Source organism: Coffea eugenioides, chromosome 10 (assembly GCF_003713205.1).
Source record: "Coffea eugenioides isolate CCC68of chromosome 10, Ceug_1.0, whole genome shotgun sequence".
Lineage (NCBI taxonomy): Eukaryota > Viridiplantae > Streptophyta > Magnoliopsida > Gentianales > Rubiaceae > Coffea > Coffea eugenioides.
The window spans coordinates 28,376,864-28,382,765 of NC_040044.1; positions in this window are offsets into that span (position 1 = coordinate 28,376,864).

The following is a 5,902-nucleotide window of genomic DNA, read 5'->3' on the forward strand; positions in this document are numbered from 1 at the left end:
CCACAAGTACAATTGGTCGATGAGACAACACTCCGATCGACTTAGAATCGATCATAGCACTGAGTCGAGATGAGAAGCAGCTCCCATCTGAATAGGGTGTGGTATATGCTGCCGCTCAATACTCACAAGTTAAAAGCATGTTCGAGTACAAGTACAAATCACACAAATTCATATAACAAGTAGCAAGTATTCAAGAGGGATAGCGATAAAGCACACCCTCGCTCGGTAAGTTCACAATCACAAGAATCACATAGCACTTGTACAAGTATCATTCAATCATAGCAACATGAATCATGCACTTGACACTCATTAAAAGTCAAGAGCAAAAACGAGAGCAAAAGCAAGAGGTCAAACGAGCTCCTCGGTGTCCACGTGATCATCTGAGACATGCACAATCACGGTTACCTAGGTATTCGACCAAGACTAATAAGAAATAAAATTCTCTTGCTACCCACACTCAAGAGCCTCAAACTCAAGTCATATTAAAAGAGAAACTATCTCACTTAATCACTAAAATAATACTCAAGAAGGACTCACAAGTTCCATATTCAAATCAAGTCGTGGCAAGAAATTTTGATTTCAAAAGAGAAGTACCACGCTTAATTTTTGACACGAAAATCGAGGAAAGAAAAAATTGTTTTCATATTTTAAAACTTCTAATCCTATATCCAAGTTTTAAAATACAAATGAGTGTTCACATTTTCTAAACTTATGAAGTCAAAATCCATCAAAAATGTCACTTATTTCATAGTAAATATTGGAGCTAAAAGCTCCAAGTTTCAAATATAAAGTTAGTGAAATTTCTCAAGAATTACTCTAGTTAAAATGCTCAATTTAGAGTTCATTTTCATGGAAACCGAGGGCATAAGACTAGGAGGGGAAAATCTTATTTCGGAGCCAAAGGAAACAAACTAGTTTCGCTTGAAGCTTGGCTAACTTCCAAACAATCAAGCTTTCCGATCCAAATCAAGAGAAATCTCATGTGATCAGTGAAATCCATTTCCCAAGTATGAAATGAAGTGCAAATGATCAAGAAGGTTAGGGTTGAAACCTAGAAAATGTTTCCAACCCACTTTGGAGCTTTTGCCACTTTATAAGGAAAATTTTAGTTCTTGCAATATTATTTGAAAAATCATAACTTGAGTTTTATAAGTCTAAAAATTGTAAATCTTATACCGTTAGAAAATAGACTCAATGTACTAAAACTATCTAGAAGACACTTCTGCCAGATTCAAATCAGAAATTGGTCAAATTTTAGTTCCAAATTGCTGCTACCATAAAAATTGGACAAAACAATCTTGAATTTTGGTGAATTTTGAAAATTTATCAAAATTCATAAGAATCGAACTAACCCCTGAAATTTATACCACTAAAAGAACTTCAAGTCTAGTTTCAAACGCAATAAATAGAACTCAATTTTGATTTTTCTACACCAAGATAAAATAGTTTTTCGAAAGCTGATTTTTGAAACCTGAAACACGAAATTCTAGCTTTGGAACACACGATGTAGTTTCTAATTCAGGTCATAACTAAGGCTACACAAGTCCAAAATTAGCGTGGTTTACGGCTTTGGAAACTAGATTCAAAATACTAAAAATCACTAGAAGAAACTATCTTCAAATTCATTTGGTAAGAGGAGTAAAACCAAGTTACAAACTGTAACTGTTCTTGTCTTGCGGTTAAAACAGTAAGAGAAAACAACCAAATTTTCCAGTTCACTGCGATTCATAGAAAATGAATTAGCATGTGTATTTTATACTATTAAAAAGTTCTCGGAGTCTAGTTTCACATGCTGCAAATGGTACTTGATTTTAACCCCTGTACGAAAAATTACGTTCTATTTAGTGCACACTGATCGACTGCCCTGCTTAAAATTTTCTAGGTTTGTTTTCCTCCTTAAAGCTTAACTTTAACTCATTCAAATGAAGTGATTTTTGCAAGATAATTTATACACACATAATCCAACATGTAGCAAGCATTTTACATCAATTTAACCACAAATTTCGAAATTAAAACAAGGGAAACACTTCAGCAAAAATCGGACAACAGCCCTACTTCTTTCTTTCCAAATTTTTCTCCTAAACTCTCACACCAAAACCAAGCAAGAATTCACCCTAACAACAACCAACAAACAAGAAATCCTCAAGTCCATTACCCAATAATCCTCCTCAAGGCATCTTCCTAAGAGCAAGTCAAGAAAGCAAAAATATCCTCAAGGCATGCTACCTAATGTCAAGGTTCATAGAACCCTTTAACAACCCAAAGCTTATCTAGTTAAAATTAACTAAAGGATGGAAGAAAAATTGGAGTTTGGAGAGGTTACCTTCCTCCAAAGGTAGTAAGCAAAACTTCAAGAAATCAAGTACTAAACCTCCAAGAATCTTCCCTCCACCAAGTCTTCTACTAAGTTTGAAGATGATCCAAGATGTGAGCAAGGTTGGAGCAAGTTGAGTGAGCAAAATGGAAAGGATAAAGATGAAATTTTTCTTGGCTAAAGGGGGAGGAAGGGTTCGGCCATGAGAGGGTCGAAGAGAAAGTGATTTTGTTTGATTTTTGTGATGTGAGAGAATGAAAGAAAGAAGTGACATAAAGCTACTCTTGGTGGTGCAAAAGTCAAAACTTGAATAGTGCTCCATTAATACTCCTAATTTAGATTAATTCAAATCACTCACCTCTAATTTCTCAATTAACTTTTCTTAGTCTACAATTGATCATCCTTAACTCTCCAACACCACTGCACTCTCAGACCAACTATTGTCTCGAAAAACATGTTTTCTCAAATTTTCACAAATTAGGTGACAGAAAAATTATTTTTAAGAGTAAACGTGTTAAAAATATAAAATGAGGCAATGTACTATGCAGATGCAATTAAAATGAATAAAATAAATTAATTGGAGCAAATGAATAAATAAATAAATAGATAAACCAGTAAAAGAAAATTTCGGGATGATATTTCTTAAGTATGGAGACATGGAAGACATCATGAATTATGGATAAATTCAAGGGTAATTCCAACTTGTAAGCTATATTCCCTACGCGCTGGATAACTTTATAGGATCCTACAAATCTCGGTTGTAATTTCTTTCCTTTTCCCACCATTAGGTTTGCTTTCAAAAGTGTAATCTTAAGGAACACTTTATCTCCAATGTCAAACTCCAAATCTTTCCTCCGATTATCCACATAGTTCTTTTGGCGACTTTGAGCAGTTCGGATCTTTTGACGTATCAATTTCACCTTGTCAAAAGCTTCCTCAATCCAAGACACGGTAGTCGGGTTCAAAATCTTATTTTCTCCAATTTCGTCCCAATGATTCGAAAACCGACATTTTCGACCATAAAGGCCTTCGTAAGGAGCCATTTATATTGAGAAATGAAAACTGTTGCTATAAGCAAATTCCACCAACGTAAGGTACTGACTCCAATTTTTTCCAAAATTCAAAGTACAAGACCTCAACATGTCCTCTAGAGTTTGGATCGTCCTTTCCGATTGTCCATCTGTCTGCGGGTGGTAGGTGGTACTAAAATTCAATTTAGTCCCTAGGCTCTCTTGAATCTTTTGTCAAAATCGAGACATAAACCTAGGGTCCCAATCTGATACTATACTCACCGGTATCCCATGCAACATTATAATTTCATCCAAGTACAATTTAACCAATTTTTTCAAGGAGTACTTCATACTAATCGGCAAAAAGTGAGCAGACTTGGTCAACGGATCCACTATTACCCAAATGGTTTCGTGACCTCTCTAAGTCCTTAGTAGCTTTGATACGAAATCCATAGTGATATTCTCCCACTTCCACTCAGGTATCTCCAAGGGCTGTAATAACACAGACAACTTCTGATACTCGGCCTTAACTTGTTGGCAAGTGAGACAGACCCGAACAAATTGGACAATTTCTCTTTTCATATTTTTTCACCAATAGAGACTCTTCAAATTCTGATACATTTTATTACCTCCAGAGTACACCGTATACTTGGAACGGTGAGTTTCGTCCAAAATTTTCTTTTTTAGCTCTTCATCTTTTGGCACCACAAGGTGATTTTTAAATTTTAACACTCCATCGATCCCCAAATTGAAATCTAGTTTTTTTTCTCTTTTAAATTTTCTCAATCCATTTTTGCACCTTAGGGTCTATTTTTTGAGTTTCTTTAACTCGATCTAACAAGATAGATTTCACGATGATATTCTAAAAAATCACCTCCTGTGGTTCAAGACGGGGGTTCCAAACGCTAAATTCCTCTAACACGTGTCATTCTCTCACCATTAGACTGGCCACTTGTACCTTACGATTGAGGGTATCCGCCACTACATTATCTTTTTCAGGGTGGTAGTTAAGTGTACAGTCATAATCTTCCAAAAATTTCACCCATCTACGTTGTTTCAAATTCAACTCCTTTTAGGAGAATAAATATTTAAGACTCTTGTGATCAGTGAAAACCTCAAAAGTCATCCCATATAGATAATGTCTCCACTTTTTCAAGACAAACACCACTACCGCTAACTCCAAGTCATGGGTTGAATAATTCTGCTCATGAGATTTTTCAACTTACGAGAGGCGTACACAATTACTTTTTCATTTTGCATTAACACATATCCTAAACCATCATTTGAAATATCTGTATAAATCATGAAACCATCTCCTCCATTCTCAATGCTAATACAGGTGTCTCGATCAAACACTTTTTCAACTTTTGGAACCCTTTCTCGCATTTAGAATCCCATATGAACTTGCCATACTTCTTAGTCAATTCGGTTAAGGGTTTCGCGATCTTAGAAAAGTTCTGGATAAACTGGCGATAATACCCCGCTAATCCTAAGAAACTCCGAATTTCGGTAGGGTTTTCTGATTGTTTCCACTTAAAAACAGTTTCTACCTTAACTGGATCCACAGTAATCCCTTCTTTAGAGATTATATGACTTAGAAAAGCTATTTCTTCCAACCAAAACTCACACTTATTAAATTTAGCAAAAAGTTGGTGCTCTCTTAGAATTTGCAAGACTATCCTCAGGTGCCATTCATGATCTTTTCAAGACTTAGAGTATACCAATATGTCATCTATGAATACCTCCATAAATTGATCCAAATACGACTTAAAGACCCAATGCATCAAGTCCATAAATGCTACTGGCGCATTAGTTAATTCAAAAGGCATAACTACAAATTCAAAGTGCCTATATCTCGAATTGAAAGCGATTTTAGGCACATCCGCTTTTAAGATCCTCAACTGGTAATAGCCTACCTCAAATCCAACTTGAAAAATACCACGGTCCCTTGCAGTTGATCAAATAACTCATCTATGTGAGGCAAATGTCACATCATTCAAATCTCGATAGTCTATGCATTGCCTTAAATTTTCATCTTTTTTCTTAACAAAGAGCACTGGAACTCCCCACGGTGAATCTTTCTTTAATAAATTCTCTTTCTAATAAGTCTTGCAACTGCAACTTCAATTCTTTTAATTCAGTTGGAGCCATCCTATAAGGCGTGTTAAAGACAGGTGCTGTCCCCGGAGTTACATCAATCTTAAACACTATTTCTCTTTCCGAAGGCAACATCTCTAATTTTTAGGAAAAAATATCAGGAAATTCCTTTACTACTGGTACGTTTTCCAACTTCACCTTATCCCCAGATATATTTATAAGAAAGGTTAGATATGCTTTAACCCCACTATTCAACAATTTCCTAACTTGAATCCCCGAAATTAGAACAGACGATGCTAGTCTATCCCTCACATCTAACCTCAAAGTTGCTTCCCCTGAAATGCACAATTCTACTAATTTCATTTTACAATCCAATTGAGCATGGTATCGAACTAATCAATCCATCCCAAATATCATATCATATCCCTTATTTGCTAGGCTCATTAAATCTGCCACCAATTTTCTCTTACCAACCCAAATC